General features: G+C 46.2%; 1 protein-coding gene and 1 long non-coding RNA gene across 2 annotated transcripts in view; one reads left to right on the top strand and one right to left on the bottom strand.

Moving 5' to 3' along the window:
* Positions 1–17393, top strand: part of CLM (CXADR like membrane protein) — a 124494-nt gene that overhangs the window by 2296 nt on the left and 104805 nt on the right. The gene's annotated exons all lie outside the window — the stretch shown is intronic.
* On the bottom strand, positions 3079–16709 carry LOC139357613 (uncharacterized). Its single transcript, XR_011611134.1, has 3 exons — positions 16586–16709; positions 11784–11857; positions 3079–5237 (listed from the first exon to the last, which is right to left on the bottom strand). It is a non-coding gene; the product is annotated as an uncharacterized lncRNA (long non-coding RNA).

The raw sequence follows: 17393 nt of genomic DNA, 5'->3' as shown, positions 1-17393 counted from the left end.
GTCCTTGTTTAAGAAGTGGTTTGGAGCCATGGAATGCTTGGACACTGTTCAGCAAAGCCAGAAAGAAAACACACCAAGTTGTCTGAGTCCTGAAATCATCATACTGGTCCTTTAAAGGGGCAGTTCCAGGGCTGCTTCTGATCATGGCTGGCATGATTTTTGGCGTATCTTTTTCTAATGATTGCAGAGTATCAAACAAGGGCTGGGAGGGTGGAGAGTCTTCATCGTCTGAACTGTGGGCCAGTTGACTCCGTGCTTCCTGGACCTTCCAATGAGTGAGGTCAAATAACCCGCCTCTCTGATGTGAATGAACAAGTAGTGCTCTGAGCCCCAAGGAGAAGAGAGAAGGGGCTCCGGCTCAGCCCCTCTTCTGACCCACTATCCTGCCCCACTCCCCTAACGTTCCGGTCCTCACTGTGCCACCTTAACTTCTCTCCTTGACGACTATAGCAGCTGCCACATTCCTGCCCTGCCTGTCCTCTCTCCTCCACTCTGCACACTGCTACCCAAGTAACCCTGTGAGGCCGCTGGTAGAATGCACGAAGCTGGGACTTAAGAGTCTGGCAACCTCTCCAGGTTCTTGTTCTGACTCCCTTATCTGTACAATGGGCATAGGGGTGGGGGAATGTTGAATTCAAAATTTCTGTAATTCTATGGTTTTTCTCCTTTCTTCCAAAAACCTTTAGTAGTCTCATTGCTTTTAGTGTTGAGTACAAACACTTCATTCTGACATCAAAGACTTTACATGTCATTCACAGCTCTTCCTCTCCTCACCCCCAGATACTCAGTAGGGAACCTGAATTACTTCATGCGCCCAAAACATGTCCCATGCTTCTTTCTAATTCTACACTTTTGTTTATGATAATCCCCCCAGCAAGACTGCCTCCTTATTTCCTGCCCCTGCAGATCAAAATCATGTTCATTCCCCAAGTTTCACCTCAAATGCCACTTTCTCCATACACCTGTCCATGTTATCACCAGCTGAATATACTTTTTTTTTTTGAGTAGTCTATTGGACCTTTGAGTCCCAACAGCCTTCGTCTTATGACACTTTGTATTATGTTGTTCCAAATGCTTATCTAACACCCCATTAGAATGGAAGCTTCGTGAAGACAGGGACAGTGTCTCATTCACCTGTGAACCACGTTCAGTACCTTGCATAAACACTTGGGAACTATTTGTTGAGAGATAATTGGATTTTTAAAATATTTGAAATGTTTAAGGTCAAGAGAGGTGAAAAATTTGGAAGATCACTAACCTTTGACTGGGGGATAACCCAATAGCGAGGAGCCCAGTTCCAATTCAGCTTGCTTTGAGCTTCCTTGTCTATTAATGCAAATAGGACCAGTCCTATTTTTAAAAAATTCTACAAAGAACATTACAGGGACAGGGACCAGATAATATATTTGTCATACAAATTTATTTTGTTATCTTGTGTGTGCTAGTGCCAGATTAAAAATAAGACTTCTCTGTTGAAACTTCTGCCAGAATGGGGAAGGAGCTTGGTTTCGCAGAAAGTGAGTTTGAAGAAGGCATGAATGCATAGTCCATTGGTCTGCAGGATAATGACAGGTCTCAGTAGGATTCCATGTCCTACCCTCATCTTCCCACGTTAATGGTGATGGTCATAATAATGATATATTCCCCGTAGGCTTAAATCTAGTCACATCCTATTTTTGTCTTTTTCTCATCTGGGCAGGGTACACATGAGTATTATTTCATGAATGTATCTAATGATGATGGATATTTTTTAAAGGTAGAGTCAAAGATTGCCGGAACTGGAGGAAAACTAAGAGACTACTTAAATCAATGGTTCTTAAATTTTTGAGTCCCAGACCCTTTTTAGAATCTGATGAAAATCACAAAACCACTTCTTAGAAAAAGACATGTATACTTCAAGTTTGCCAATAATATTTAAGACCTCATTGAGACCTCCTGATACCTTTCCTTGGAACCCAAGTTAATCTTTGATCTAAACTTACCCCTTCTTTTAGCATGAAGAAACCAAAGTTCAGAGAGAGGTTTGGCGAAGGTTATACAGCTAGCTTGGTAAAAGGGCCAAGACTGGAACCCTAATTCCATGATTTGTCCTATTACACATTTTTGAAATAGAAAAATGTCTCTACTTCCTTTTCAGCTCATGTACTTAAAGCTTCAAGATCACAGCTGCTCTTGTGATGCTTCAGTTAAGTGAGCTAAATGCTGAATAATTGGCATTGGTTTTTATTATATGAGAAATTGCCTGAAAAATCAGGCAGGCGTCATAACATTTCAATTTAGTCAACGTAATTGGAAGTCCTAGGAACTCTGCAGTGTCATGTATGTCTAGTGTATTCAGGAGAAAGGAATTAATACCCAAAGTCCCAAAGATGTGGGTGTATGTGTACAAGGAACAGGACTGGAAATCAATAGCTTTAGCTCCTTAATCATTTTTCTGGGTGAGCCTAGGAAAATCATACCACTCTGAGCCTTAGTTTTCTCCTTTGTAAAATGGAAATATGAGATTAACATTATCTCTAAGTTTCCTTATACCACTAACATTCTGAGTTTTTTTAATTCTGAGAATTTTCTGGCTGGTCCAGATGTGGTTGTGATCAGGAACAGATGGGTGTCACCATGCTTATTGATTTTTTCAGGCACTGTTCACTCATGGCAATTGGTAGCACATGATGATAAACCAAGAAGGGTCAACGAACTAATTGGAAGAGAACAGTAGTAGCCTCCATCCTGGAACTGCCCTGTGGCACTGTTAGCCAGGGAGCACCATTCAGGTTCAGGGTGATGGCCCAGTCCCCTCACCCAGGAAGTTCAGTAACTGAAATACTCACCAAAATGACCTCATCTTAAGCAGGGTTACCTACAGAACAGCCTCAAGCATGGACACCCAGGATAGGCTTCAGTGCAGAGGGGCTATGGTGTAAAATTATTTGTAAGCATAAGCTCTTTTTTTTTTCTTTTTTTGAGACAGAGTCTTGCTCTGTCACCTAGGCTAGAGTGCAGTGGTGCAATCTCCACTCACTGCAACCTCCGCCTCCCAAGTTCAAGCAATTCTCCTGCCTCAGCCTCCTGAGTAGCTGGGATTACTGTCATCCACCACCACGTCCGGCTAATTTTTTGTATTTTTAATAGAGATGGAGTTTCACCATGTTGGCCATGCTGGTCTCGAACTCCTGACCTCAAGTGATCTGCCCACCTTGGCCTCCCAAAGTGCTGGGATTACAGGCATGAGCCACTGCCCCCGGCCATTTTCTTCTACTTTTAAAATTAACGCATAATGTGCATGTAAAGCACACCTAGTAAATGTATAGCTTAATGGATTCCTTGGCTGGATTTGAACTTGTAGTTGGATTTTGAAATATGAAATGTATTACTAGCCCACTTGTAGTACTCTGAGAGGGGATTATATGGGCGGGAATACTATGACAGTATAACTAATTTCTAACATTTGTACAAGGTTTAGCAGTTTACGAAGTACATTAACATACCTTATCCACCTCAAATCACTCTTTGAGAGTATCATTATTACTCCATTTTACAGATACATAAATGGAGGCTCAGAGAAGTAAAGTGAGCTTCTTTCTCTAGAATACACTGTGAGTAAACAGCTGAGCTAGGATCCCAACCCAGGACTTTGGATTCCAAAAACCATGTGTTTTCCACTTACCAGGAGACACACGGTTATTCTGAAATCAAGGCTCTGTGTTACTAAGAAGAGTGGATCAGGCTGAAGCAGAGGCTTCATCTTTAAACCCCAAAGTGGAAAGTTCTGCCGAACATTTATTACCCATCCCCTTGCCCCACTCCATTCCAATGGTTAACAGATGTGTTTGGATGACTATTGTGTATAACAGAACTACTTCTACATACATTGTATATGGATTACTAGTGTTCCTTCTAATACATCAGAAGACCCTTCTAGTGTTCAAGAGGTCAGATGCTTTGGGGTCAGATGCATGAGCTTCCCTTGTTAGTACTATCCTGCGACTGTGGATGACGAGGTTTATGGATTGGGTATGACTCACCTAATATGTTGCTTTTTCTACTTAAAGCCCTGTTTTCAGCAGTTCCGACTTACTTGTTTCCTAAAGAAAAAATGCAAACCATACCTTCCTCCCCTTCAAGTTCTGGTTATCTGAATGTCTGGATTCTGGAAAAATAAAAGTTTATTTCCTTTGGCACCGTACAGACCAAAATGGGGAAGACTGCCGAAACGAAAGCTTTATTTTGTTAGCAGCAGTCAGTTGGGTCACTGTGTGTGGAGCCTCAGCCAAAGCCTGGCGGTGATAAGACTCAATGCTGCTTTGTTTCAAGAGCAGGCAGGGGAGAAAGCTGTTTCCTTTGTGCCCATACTGAGAAGAGAAAATGGGCAACTATCTTCAGAATAGTCCCTCAGTGGGTGTGGAATATTGAGGGTTTTTGTAAGAGGGGCAGCAAGGGGGATGTGGAAAGTTCAGGTCATCAACGGTGGCAGAGGAGAAGAAAGGAGAGGAGGAGGAGGAGGAAGAAGAGGAGGAAGAGGAGGAGGAAGGCATAGAGACTGTAGAGGATGAAAAAGCTAAGCTAAGCTGACCTCCTGGTGTTTACAGAGCAGCCTCTGAGCACGTTCTGTTTCACGGATGGCGGGAGCAGCTCACTGATGTCCCTTTTAAGATCTTCTTTAGGGCTTCCATCCAAGCTGTAACATTTCCTACTTCAGGCACACGCTCTCTCACACAAAACAATTACAGAGCGGGTGCGCCTGCTAGAGTTCAGGCCCCTAGCTGGGCTCTGAGACCCCGATCACACAAAAGGCTCCCTTTCTACCTTCTAAGAATTCAGATCAGTGAGAGAGATGTATTCACAAACAAGGAATGTCAGATACATGAGGAGGCGATTCTGGAGGAAAGTACCAAGGATTCTAGGAGTCCCAAAGAGGAAGCTGCTTCATTACGTGCTGGCTGCTGCGTATTTCTTCTCATGCAGGTCTTCAGGGGCTGTGTCTGACATCCCTGTGCCCCTCACAGCACTTGCTCATTATTGAGATCATGCTAAATAAGCAGTCGGTGGGTTGATGGATCACCCATCAGCGTCAGAAAGGAGTAGAATTAATCAGTGCATCCTTGGCATTCAGCCAGGAGCTTCCTGGAGAGATTGAGACTCCCAGTGTCCTTGCCTATTGAAGGTTATGGTCTCATTCTTCATCACAACCTGCCAGCGACACAGCTACCTCTAGGTCCTCATCCCTCATGGGATGTTTTCTGAAAAAAGGAAAGAAAAAGATGTGTAACTGTGAATTTGGATCTCTTAATTAAAAATGGCCATATATTCACCCAAGGTTTGTATCTTATTACTCCACATGGAAAATGAATAGGATCAAGCCAAAGAGGAATTTTCTGTTCCAGGAGAAACTCATTGTACTAAGCAGAGACTCAGCCCCAAGTCATACTTCTTTTCTTGGTCCGGGAGGAAAGAGGGAAAATGAAATCCCTGAGAGGGAAATTGCTTTGTGACTTCATTGTTTAAATTTAGGCTTGGGTTTGTGGGGATTGTTCAGACTTAGAGCAATAAGCCTTCTAACCCAACCTCTGTCACTTCTCATTACTTCCAATGACAGTTCCAATTATTTCCAATCACTCTTCAAGGGAACAGCAGGGAAGGCGCACATGGCTTCCACGTAGACCAACCGTGGAGCAACCGCTGTAAGAATCGGCCCCTGGGGTCCCTAGACCCTGCTGGAAGCCAGGCTTGTCCACTTCAAAATTGTGTGACCTTGGGCAAGTTACTTCACCTCCCTAACCTCAGGTTTTCGTCAGCCATTGCATCTAGTAACGATGTCATAGAGTTTTTTTAATGAAAATTACATGAGATGATGCATAAGAATTTTAACGCTCTGCTTGGTACGTAATAAATAGTAAATGAATATCTGTTGTTATTATCATGAGTTTCCTTTCTGGGGGAGGGTCAGTTCATGGGTATTTGGAGGGTCTGCTTGAAGTCAACGACCACCAGGCCGTCAGCACCAGCATTGGGGGCTTTGGCCACTGTGGTTCCTCACCCTACAGGCGAGCCCCTAATGTCCTTTGGGGAATATTGCTCTGCTCCAGGTCCACAACGGGCTCACAGATTCTGGCCGGGCTCAGTGGCTCATGCCTGTAATCCCAGCACTTTGGGAGGCTGAGGCGAGTGGATCACTGGAGGTCAGGAGTTCGAGACCAGCGTGGTCAACATGGTGAAACCCTATCTGTTCTAAAATAATGTAAAACTTAGCTGGGCGTGGTGACACACGCCTGTAATCCCAGCTACTCGGGAGGCTGAAGCAGGAGGAGCATTTGAACCCAGGAGGCAGAGGTTGCAGCAGTGAGTTGAGATCGTGCCACTGCGCTCCAGCCTCTGGGTGACAGGGCGAGACACCATCTCAAAAAAAAAAAAATGAGGCTCGCAGATTGTGCCCTAGCTCTCCACAGCCGCTCTGGGAGAGCAACTTTTTGTGTTATTTAGCCCTAGGAAAGAGGTGCCCTTCTATGCCGCTTGGCATATCACAGCTGTGAGTCTTCTTTTCCTGGGTTCTACCCTCTTGACTCATGCCCCCGAGTACCTGTGCCAACTTAGGCTGCCTCAGCCTGGGCATATAACTGGTTGGTTCGTTTCTGTTTTCAGTGTTAAGTGATGTTTAATTGAGCAAGTACTATGGACTAGGCAGTGTGCTAGGGATTTCCAGACAAGTAATTTCTTATATTCTTAAAACAACCTGTGAGATTGGTATTACGGTCCCTATATTACAGGATACGAAAGTGAGACATAAGAGGTAAGGTATTCCATCCTAGGCAGTACAGCTTGAATAGAGCAAAACAGCAGACGCGAGAGAATTTGCCCTCTCCAGCACTGATCTGGGAAGTAGGCATGACGAGGCAGCCAGGCCACATAGGTACAGTGACACACAAACGGATGGGAGGCCACTGGGAGGCCTGACCTTGGCCTAACAAGGAGCTGCAAGTTCCTTATCCCCCAGTTTTCAGGCAGTCATTTGTCCTGATCAAAACTAGACTCCACTGAGCCCCACACCCACATTCAAGATGTGTTTAATTATGTTTCTTTTTTAAATAGGAGGAAAGGAAAACCTCAAGGTGAGAAGAAAAATCTGTTTGTTTTTTTCTTCCCACTGACCTGAACAGTGAAGTGCGATTTTTCTCCTCATTAAAGAGGGCTAAACTGGTGTCCCAGATTCCTGCGAGCCTAGAATTCCCGCTCAGAATGAAGTCCTGGGCCAGGCAGGCAGAGCCTGGGTTTTCAGCGGAGGCCTGGTCCCCATCTGCCTTCCCCTGGGGGAGCTCTACCCCACCCCACTCCCACCAGTAGCGAAGGGCAGCCGGCTCCCGCCTTGCCTGCACTCCACCCCCGAGGAGGGGAGGCCGGAAACGAGGCCACCTCTCCGCAGCCTCCGTCTCTGCTCCACTGCCTCTCACACCCTGTTCCTGGAGCCCTGCAGCTTCCCAAGCCCTGGGGAATGCAGGTGACCATTCCTGCATGCTGCTGCCTCAGCCTGACCTTCCTCCTGCTCTCTGTCTGTCTCCCCTGGCGCCAAACTGGCCTGCTCTCAGATCTGGCACTTAACGAGACAGACAGAGAAAGAACAAAGACCAGCCTGAACTCCGTCAAGCTCATCTTTCATGTATTGCCCCTTTTCCTCTCTCTCTCCCTCCTCCACTCTCCCAAATTCTCTGTGAGGCACCCACTCCTGAAAGCCTTTGCTCTCCTCAGCCTAAGCTAATAGTGGTGCTTTGTCCCCGGTCCCCCACCTGTTCTTGAAGACCTCCATGCTGTTGCCTTCCATCCCCTGTGACCAGCTACCTCTTTACCACTTCTGCCCTGACCAGCTTCCTCCCATCCACCGCCTCATCTGCAGAGGCCTTCCTGACACTCCAGGCACAGAGCGGTGCTGGCCCCTCTGAGCCCCCAGAGCACCTTGTCCACACCTTTAGAGTAGCTTGTGGCATGTTATGGTACAGTTTGGGGTTCTCTGTCTTTCCTGGTGACTGTGAGCAGGGAACAGTGTCGTACTGTCAGGAATACCAAGCCCAGTGAGCAGCTGGCACGTGCTGGATTCTTGCCAAATGAATGAATGAGGGAACAAACAAACATGTGAACGCACAAGTGAATGCATGTCAATCCCCTCTCAGGGGAAGGGTGAGTGAGTCACTTTTCACTTAGTAATTTTCAGGACATGTGGCCTCTCCTTTCAGCTTTAGTTTGAACTTTAGCCTTATTAGTGGTCAAAGCCCTTCCAGCAATATTGACTGACTCCTTCTCTGACCCTTTTAGGTCCTCTGCAGAGAATGGCAAGAGTTGTGTATGGGCTCTTAGCCAATTCAGGAGCTCCTTCCGTGATGCATGGAGTTTAAGGCCCTCTTCCTCTCCTTTCCTCTTTTGCTTCTGCCTCACCAGGTTCACCCTGCTCATCTCTAACCTTGCCTGGGTATCACCGAGGCAGCATGAGCAGAAGAAACACAAGTCAGCCAAGAGCACAGAAAATTTTGGTGGGATTTTTAAGTTATTATTTCAGCCAGGCACGGTGGCTTACGCCTGTAATTCCAGCATTCTGGGAGGCGGAGGTAGGCGGATCACCTGAGGTCAGGAGTTCGAGACCAGCCTGGCCAACATGGCGAAACCCCATCTCTACTAAAAATACAAAAACTAGCTGGGCGTGGTGGCACATGCCTGTAATCCCAGCTACTCGGGAGGCTGAGGCAGGAGAATCTCTTGAACCTGGGAGGCAGAGGTTGCAGTGAGCCGAGGTCACACCACTGCACTCCAGCCTGGGCGATGGAGCGAAATTAATAAAAAAAATTAATAATTAGGCCGGGCGCGGTGGCTCAAGCCTGTAATCCCAGCACTTTGGGAGGCCGAGACGGGCAGATCACGAGGTCAGGAGATCGAGACCATCCTGGCTAACACAATGAAACCCCGTCTCCACTAAAAATACAAAAAAATTAGCCGGGCGTGGTGGCGGCGCCTGTAGTCCCAGCTACTCGGGAGGCTGAGGCAGGAGAATGGCGGGAACCCGGGAGGCGGAGCTTGCAGTGAGCTGAGATCGCGCCACTGCACTCCAGCCTGGGCGACAGAGCGAGACTCCGCCTCAAAAAAAAAAAATAATAATAATAATAATTAATGAATTAATTAAAATATGATTTCTAGGCTAAGTGCTTGTCCATGTGTTAGCACATTTAATCTTCAAAACAGCATTGTGAGACAGATGACAGCTTTCATTTTGCAGATGAGGATCAGAGAGGTTAAGAAATTTTTCTGGTGTTACCACAGCTAGTTAGTCAGATTAAAATTTGAAGCCCTGTCTTCTGGCTCCTAAGTCATTACTCATCCTACTGCGCCACATGACCAGGAGCCCCATTGTGAGTGGCAGTCGCACCCCACCACACTCAGTAGGGCTCTGTGCTGATTTGTGGCTTCTGTGTCTCGTCCCCACCCCAGTGCATCGGGTGGGTATATCAGTGAGCTTTCCCTGAAAGATGGTTGCCAGGTAAGGCTGTTTCCTCTGGGAAGCCTTGAGATTTGTTTCATGCATACGGTGACCAACCATCCTGTTTGCCCATGCAGGATTCTCAGTACTAAAACTGGGACAGTCCCAAGAAAGCCATTTAATTGGTCACCCTAGTAGTAGAGTATCTCGCTACTCAGAGAGTGACCCTCAGGCCAGGTGCAGTGGCTCACACCTGTAATTCCAGCACTTTGGGAGGCCGAGGTAGGCGAATCACTTGAGATCAGGAGTTCGAGACCAGTCTGGCCAACATGGTGAAACCCCATCTTTACTAAAAATATAAAAATTGGCCAGGCATGATGGCGGGTGCCTGTAATCCCAGCTACTCAGGAGGCTGAGGCAGGAGAATCGCTTGAACCCGGGAGATGGAGGTTGCAGTGAGCCGAGATCCCACCACTGTACTCCAGACTGGGCAACAGAGCAAGACTCTATCAAAAAAAAAAAAAAAAAAAGAGTGACCCTCAGACTAGCCACAGTGGTTTCACCAGGGAGCTTGTTGGAAATGCAGAATCTCAGACTCATTCACCCCAGACGCACTGACCCAGAATGCACGTTTTCGCAAGATCCCCATGGAAGGGGAAAAACATTTTGGAAGAGGAAGTACTTAAGGCACATTCGACAGAAGTTACGGAAATGAAGATTCATACCTGAATCATCTGACCTGAGAGAGGTGACATCCTCACTTTTCCAAGCTTGCATTTTACATGTGATGGTTTGCTCTATACCTCAGGTGATGCACATTGGCACAAAAGACTTAGGTTTATAAACCGAGGAAGAAAGGAGTTATGGGTCCACATTCAGTCCAAGTGGAATGAAAGGCTGGAGGGTGCGTGAGTGCTGGGTGAGGGGGTGTGGGCATCGAGTGATTTCACAGTTAAGCCTTTCTTGTGTCTTTGAAACGATGATGTTCTTACGAGGGACTTGGAGTTCTCTGGATTCGCTGGCCTACACCCTTTTGCCGAGGTCGGGCTGGAGTATCACAGTGGACAGCAAATAAACCAGACTGTGAGTGAGGACAGCAGCAGCCTGTGCTCTTGGGCCTGAGGATTCAGCAAAGGGAAATAAACGCCCAGAGGGAAAAGCATATAATAGGAACCACGCTTGCTGAAGAGTAGACCCTCAGTAGTTATAACTGAAGAAATAATTAGGCCACCAAAGAGGTGTTCCAAGACTACATGTTTTCCTGTTTGATGCCTGGCTCTGAATCTAGGTCTCATTTTCACCCTGGCCAAGGAGAGATCAGAAGGGAAAATGTGTAGGTCCCTTCCCTGCTGCAAGAATCTAACCCAGATTTGGAAATGAGTTATTCATGGTTCCCCAGCCTGTGCTACCCTGTGGTGATGACCTCGCTTGGATGGAAACAGAAGTGATGGAAACTGTGCTCTAGGTGAGAAAGTGGTTGGCCAGCTCTTCATAGGATGCTTCAACAACTTCTCTAGGGCCTTGGCTTATCTCAAAGCAAACCTGGGTCAAAGCAGTTGTTCGGTCTTTTAAATTGGTGCTGTGTGTCATCCTGGGTCAAAGTCATTGTAAAAGTCTTTTAAAGGGGTGCTGAGTGTCATCTTTTGTTAATGTTTTTGCTCTAAAACCAGACTGTCAGATGTTAAAATAACAGGCACCAAGCAAGGTACGAAAAGACATTTGTATTTCTAGGATTGCAGAGCAGCCTTGAACTAAAAGAAGCATAACCCATATTTGTCGACTTTCTCTCTATTCCAAGTCACATGCCCAGTAGGGAGCCCAAAATAAGGGCAGCCCAGGGGAGGGAATGACAGGCAGGCCTGGAGATGGATGTGCTCATCCGTTGAGTTGGAGCTGTTTCAGACAAAGCTGATTTCTGCTGTGATATTAATCCCACCCGGACAACAAGAAATCAAACTGTCACTTTTCTCAGAATGAGGTGAAATGTTTCTGACCTAGGTTTGGTTTTATAACAATTTCTTCTGTGTGTGTTGTTTTCCCTGGGATCTCAAAGGGCTCAGTTGGGGGTGGATCTTAGAAGAAAACACAGATTTCATTTATGGCGCAACTTCCTTGCCTGGTACTGTGAGTGGACATAGTGCTGTGCATGACCTGAGAGCCTGGTCAGGGAGCAGATTGACAGAGGAGAGAAACTGGGGAACAAAGGCAGACAGAATGGAATTCATTGCCAAAATGTTTGGTACAGATAATAAGTGAAACAAAAGTTTTGGGAGAAGATAGTAAGGAAGGTGGAGGAACCTAACCTTGCTCACAGTGGAGCACGAATACCTACCGCAAGGTGAAAGCAGTCGCTTGAGGGCATTGCACTGGGGTGAGCGAGGGCAGGAGCTGCAGAGCGCCTGGGACCTAGGAAGAGAGCAGGAGAAAGGACATGCGGGGGCGGGGAGGAGACGGTTGTGAAATTGTTCAGTCTCGCTCTGGAAACAGTACACATCATAGTTTATAGGCCAATTTGGAGACCTCCTCCGGCTGCGTGGCGGTGTTGGGAAGTGGCTGAGCACCTCACCTCTGGGTCTCAGTTTTCCCCCTGCTGGAGGAGAGACTGGAAGGGAGAAGGTGTAGGTTCCCTCTCTGCCGAAGAGGTCACGCTGTGTGGCATTCCTTTGTGGGGAGCCATAGCCTGGACTGCGCATTGTTCTTTCCCCTGCAGGCAGCGTGAGCTGACGCTCTTGACCCTAAGGTTGGAGGCAGAGACCCTCTTACCTGCACACACCCCGGGCCCCCTAGTCTCCTTGCTGCTGCTGGCTCTGCCCCCAGTGCTTTCCTATCACTAAGAATAGAGGCCTTCTCTCCAGGCATCCAGCTTCCCACACAGTCTGACTCTGCCCAAGCCTCTGCCCTTGAAGATGCCAAAGTGCTTTCTGTCTCAGAGTCTTTGCGGTTGTTTTTCCCTAGCCCAGGAACGCTCTTTCCCCAGATGGCTGCAAGACTGGCTCCTTGCCTTTCAGGTTTCAGTGCAAACACCGCCTCAGTGAGCATTTTCCTGAAACCCTCTCACCCCCGTCCCAACTAACCAGGGCCTCAGCCTGGTCACTATCACTTTGCCCTGTTATATTTTCTCCCTAACACTTACCACTGTCTTTTTTTTCACTCCTATACATTTCTGTCTTTGTTCAGGCTGCTTAACTAATTACTATAGACTGGGTGACTTATAAACAACAGAAATTTATTCCTCACAGTTCTGGAGGTTGAGAAGTCCAAGAGCAAGGCACAACAGATTTGGTGTCTGGTGAGGGCCTGCTTCCTTGTTCATAGACAGCCGCATGGTGGAAGGGGTAAGGGAGCTCTCTGGGGCTTCATTTCTAAGGCTCTGCCCTCATGACCTAATCAGTCCCCAAGGCCCCACCTCCCAATACCAGCACCTTGAGGGGTTAGGATTTCAACATATGAGCTTTGTGGGAAACACATACTTTAGACCGAATGTGCCATGTACTTGTTTACTGCCTGTCTCTGCAATAGCCAAGACTTCGTCTATATCATTTAGTTCATTTACTTCTGCATCCTTAGTGCTTAGGACAGTGCCTGACACAGAGGTGCTCATGTACTCACTGAAGGTTACCCAGCTGGTAAGCAATGAAGTCTGAATGTGAACCCAGGCAGTCTGACTCTAGAGCTGGTGCCATAAATTAATGTTATTCAAGTCATCTAAGCCCCTGCTTCTCAGAGTTTTAGAATTTACCCGGGAAGCTTGTTAAAAATGCAAGTTCTGATTTAAGTCCAGGGTGGGGCCTAGGACTCTGAATTTCCAATAAGTTCCTAGCCAGTGTTGCTGGTCCATGGAAAAAGGCTCTCAGGAAGAAAGAGAGGGAGGGAAGGAGAGAAACAGAGGCTCAGTGAAGTTAGGATGGCTTTCCTTAAACTATAAAGCTAGTTGGTGGCAGAGTTGGGACTCCAGCCAAGGGGCCTGGCTCCCAGCCCAAAGCTCTTTGAACCCTCAGCAAGCCCAAGGATTTTAAGGCATACTTACATCTTGAATTCCTAATTGCAAAGGGGGCCTAGGACCCTGGCCTTTGCCCCCTGCGGATCACTGGTACTTGGTTGCCACTGGGCCTTCCCATTACAGGGCACAACAGTTCATGTTTTAAAAGACAAGAGTGGTTTCCCCAGAATTTCCAAACTCCCTTCTAGCACAAACACTGAAGTATATAATCTCCACCCTCTCTGCCTCACGAACAAGACCCCTCTAGCGGCTCTAGGGTTTGCCATTATGGTATTTGTTATAACGAGTGTCAGCTCATTTGTGTGGCCTCCACCCTTCCCCAGGCTTCCTTGTTCCTTTCTTTCTGACACAGGAGATGAGAGCTAGACCTATTGGAAACTTTTACAAATCTCTCTGTCCCGCCTTCCACCCAATAGAAATCCCTTTCTGAAAGACGATCATGCATCCTCCATTTGAGCAAACAACAGGAAGCTCAGCACTTGCAAAGCCCTTTCCACTCTCAGGCAGCTCCTTCCATGAGAAACGGCTTTCTCCTCTGAACTGGGTTTCCTTTCCTGGCATCTTCCACCAACCGAGGCAATAAATGTTAGTAATGGCCATAACTGCCTCACAAGCAAAGAGGGTCCTCCAATTTACAAAGCGACATTTTAAAAACATTTATCAAGCTGGGTGTAGTGGCTCATGTTTGCTAATCCCAGCACTTTGGGAGGCTGAGGCAGGAGGATCGCTTGAGGCCAGGAGTTGGAGACCAGCCTGAGCAACACAGGGAGACACCATCTCTAAATAAATTTTTTTAAATTTATCTGTAACAGACACTGTGCTAGCGTTTTCATGTATGTGACACTTCATGTAATACAACCATACCCCGAAGTACAAAGCACCAATCCTCATTCTACCAATGCATAAACTGAGGCTCAGAGGGTTTAAATGACTTGCCCAAAGAGAGAGGCCCCATAAGCTTCAGAGGCCATGTCCTTTATAAGACACCACAGTCGCACATCCTCCTGCTACTCAAAAACCCTTCAGAGTCCTTTCATTTGCATCTCCCATCCTGCTCTTCTTTTACAAATGAAACACTCCTATCCCTTTAACCTTCCTTTCTAGTAATCACAAGAATGCTAACCATCATGAATGGAGGTCATGTTACATCCCAGGCACTCAATATGTAGACTAAGTTAATCTCCATAACAACCATCAAATAATTCCATTTTATAGATGAGCAAACTGCTGAAACTCAGAGAAGCAATTTGTTCAATGGCACTCAATTAGTGACTGTCAAAAAGCTAGGATTCAGCTTGGGTCTCTGTGAAAATGAGAAAAATGCTAGAGTGAAGGAATGCAACGAAGGCAATGGGAATCCAAGTAAGGAATGATGCACACTTGGACATTCTCCCATTTGAACCGTCTTTCTGGTGTTGGCACGCTTGACCTCTCCTACACAATGACTTAGCACAAAAGGGGGCTCTTCAGGGGAGTCTAATCTGGGCAGGGGAGGCCATTGTTCTGTGGAGGTCATTTGACACCAATTCTAAGTACATTTTTTAAAAGCAAGATTTGGCTCAGGCAGGGTGGCTCATGCCTGTAATCCCAGCACTTTGGGAGGCTGAGGTGGGTGGATCACCTGAGGTCAGGAGTTCGAGGCCAGCCTGGCCAACATGGTGACACTCCGTCTCTACTAAAAATACAAAAAAATTAGCCCGGCGTGATGGCTCATGCCTGTAATCCCAGTTCCTCTGGAGGCTGAGGTAGAAATATCGCTTGAACCCGGGAGGCGGAGGTCGCAGTGAACCAAGATGGTGCCACTGCACTGCAGACTCCAGCCTGGGCAACAAAGTGAGACTCTGTGGTAAAAATAATAAAATAAAATAAGTAAATAAAAATAAGTAAAAACAAGATTTATTGGGATATAATTAACATACAATGAACTGCAGATATTTGAACTATATAATATATGAGTTTCATATATCACCACAATCAAGATGTTTTAAACATGTGTCATAAATCCAAAAAGGATGGCATCTCAAGGCTGGGCACGGCAGCTCACGCCTGCAATCTCAGCTATAGTCCAGACTGTACAGAACCTGTCGTCCTCCCTTTGCTTCTAGATTCCCATACAACTTTGCGGTTTGATGATTAGTTTTGATCTTAAGGCCCAGAATCCACATTTACAGCCCTGTTTGGCTTTTTCAGATTCCCATGAACCCCTCATGTGAGTTCAAGAATACATTTACCGTCAGATTCTTGGGGCTGAAAGATAAAGTAAATGTAACCCAAGGGTGTTGGTCCTCCAGCTGAGGGTTCCTGACTCAGCAAGGATGAAGTGACTCACCAGAGCCTCCAAGAAGATGCTCAGGAGACAGGAGGGAGGCACAGGGCCAATGTCCACTTCCCACCCTCCCATCTGCTTCCTATTCCCTCACTTTTTCTTCCTAAGGCCGCACCTCCCAAATACACTGCATCAAAGGAGAAAAACACCCCAAAGCAGTGAGGATTTTGAGGGAAGGGCTCTGAATTCAGACAGAAGCCTGCTCTAGGACTGCCTCTAAATGGCCTAAGTACCATCTTTACCCTAAGACGGTCTATATTCCCCTCCATCAAATTAATCTCTGTCTACTCTAAGCTCTCATGAACTTTCTGTTATGGCAACAATCACCTGCTACCCTTCAAAATGTGATGATTCACACATCTTTCACTTTCTAGACCGTAAGCTCTCTGCGGCCATGGTGCTGATCTGATTCTTCTTTGCATCCTCTGTAGCGGCTAACGTGGTACTCAGTGGGTACTTGTTGAACGGACAAGTGAATGACCTACCTTGTCCTAAACCTCAGGGCAGGACTTAGAGCTGAGCATAGCACTACCCTTGTGTCTCTCACACCACATGCTACGCGTGGAATATGAGTGGACACCCAAAATGGTGATTCTCTGCGTGTGTGTAATATAAATAGAACTAGGGAGATGCATACACTGTCTCCTTCACATACAATGTTAACTCTCCCAAAGGTAAGGCTTGGCTTAACAGATTGTCACTGGTAAGTCTGCTTCCTGGGAGAGATATAGCTCCCACCTCCAACAGTACCAGCAGGTGCTAAGGAGCCAGGAGAGAACAGGTATTCAAAGTGGGAGGGAATAGTTACCAGCATGGAGGTGGAATCTCCGCAACTAGGGTCCCATTGGCTCAATCTCAACCTTCAAAGGAAGCCTATGGAGTCGTGGTGCCTGCGGCAGCCAGCCTACCATTTCCCCTTCCAGAGATATTCATTCCTTGAACAAAAGGCCCAAATGGTTAAGCTTCCTTAGGTCACTCAAAGAGGAATCTTTACACATCAGACAAAATGTGATTTCAAATATAGACATGCCTAAATGAGTGTTTCTCAATTTGGTTTTAATTTCAGGAACTAGTATAATTTCAAAAATAAATTTGGGCACAAAATCAGGGGCTCACTTTTAAAATATTATTGACTATAGTTTTAAACAAAAATACAAACTACCATCCTGCTGTTAAAATTATTCCTAAAAAGAAGCAGAATTTCAAAAACAAAAATAAAAAGGCAGTTGGCAACCATTCATGGACAGCTCTCTGTTTCTAATAGCTAACACTTAGTGAGTGCTAAATGTACACTAGGCACTATTCTAAGTATTTTAATAATATCTCATTTTATACCCATGCAGATTACATCATCTATATTTTTTCTTACTCCCATGTGAGGCAATGAGAATGTCAAGGACCGGTGGCATAAGTTTACACTCTAGTGCTAGGCAATCGCTAGCATTTTGGTAACTAACTAAAATAAGATTTCTTGAGGCAACTCGCAGCTGCAGGAATCAAAACTTCTATGAATCTTCAAGTTTCCATGTGATGCAAAGGCCAGGATGTGATCTTTCGGAGTGAGCTCTTCTATGCAGGATCTAGATGACAAACATCTTCCTCTCAAGTTTTCTTCA

Source organism: Macaca nemestrina, chromosome 12 (genome assembly GCF_043159975.1).
Source record: "Macaca nemestrina isolate mMacNem1 chromosome 12, mMacNem.hap1, whole genome shotgun sequence".
Lineage (NCBI taxonomy): Eukaryota > Metazoa > Chordata > Mammalia > Primates > Cercopithecidae > Macaca > Macaca nemestrina.
The sequence above is the reverse complement of the archived record's forward strand: the minus strand, read 5'-3'. Positions and strand labels throughout refer to the sequence as shown.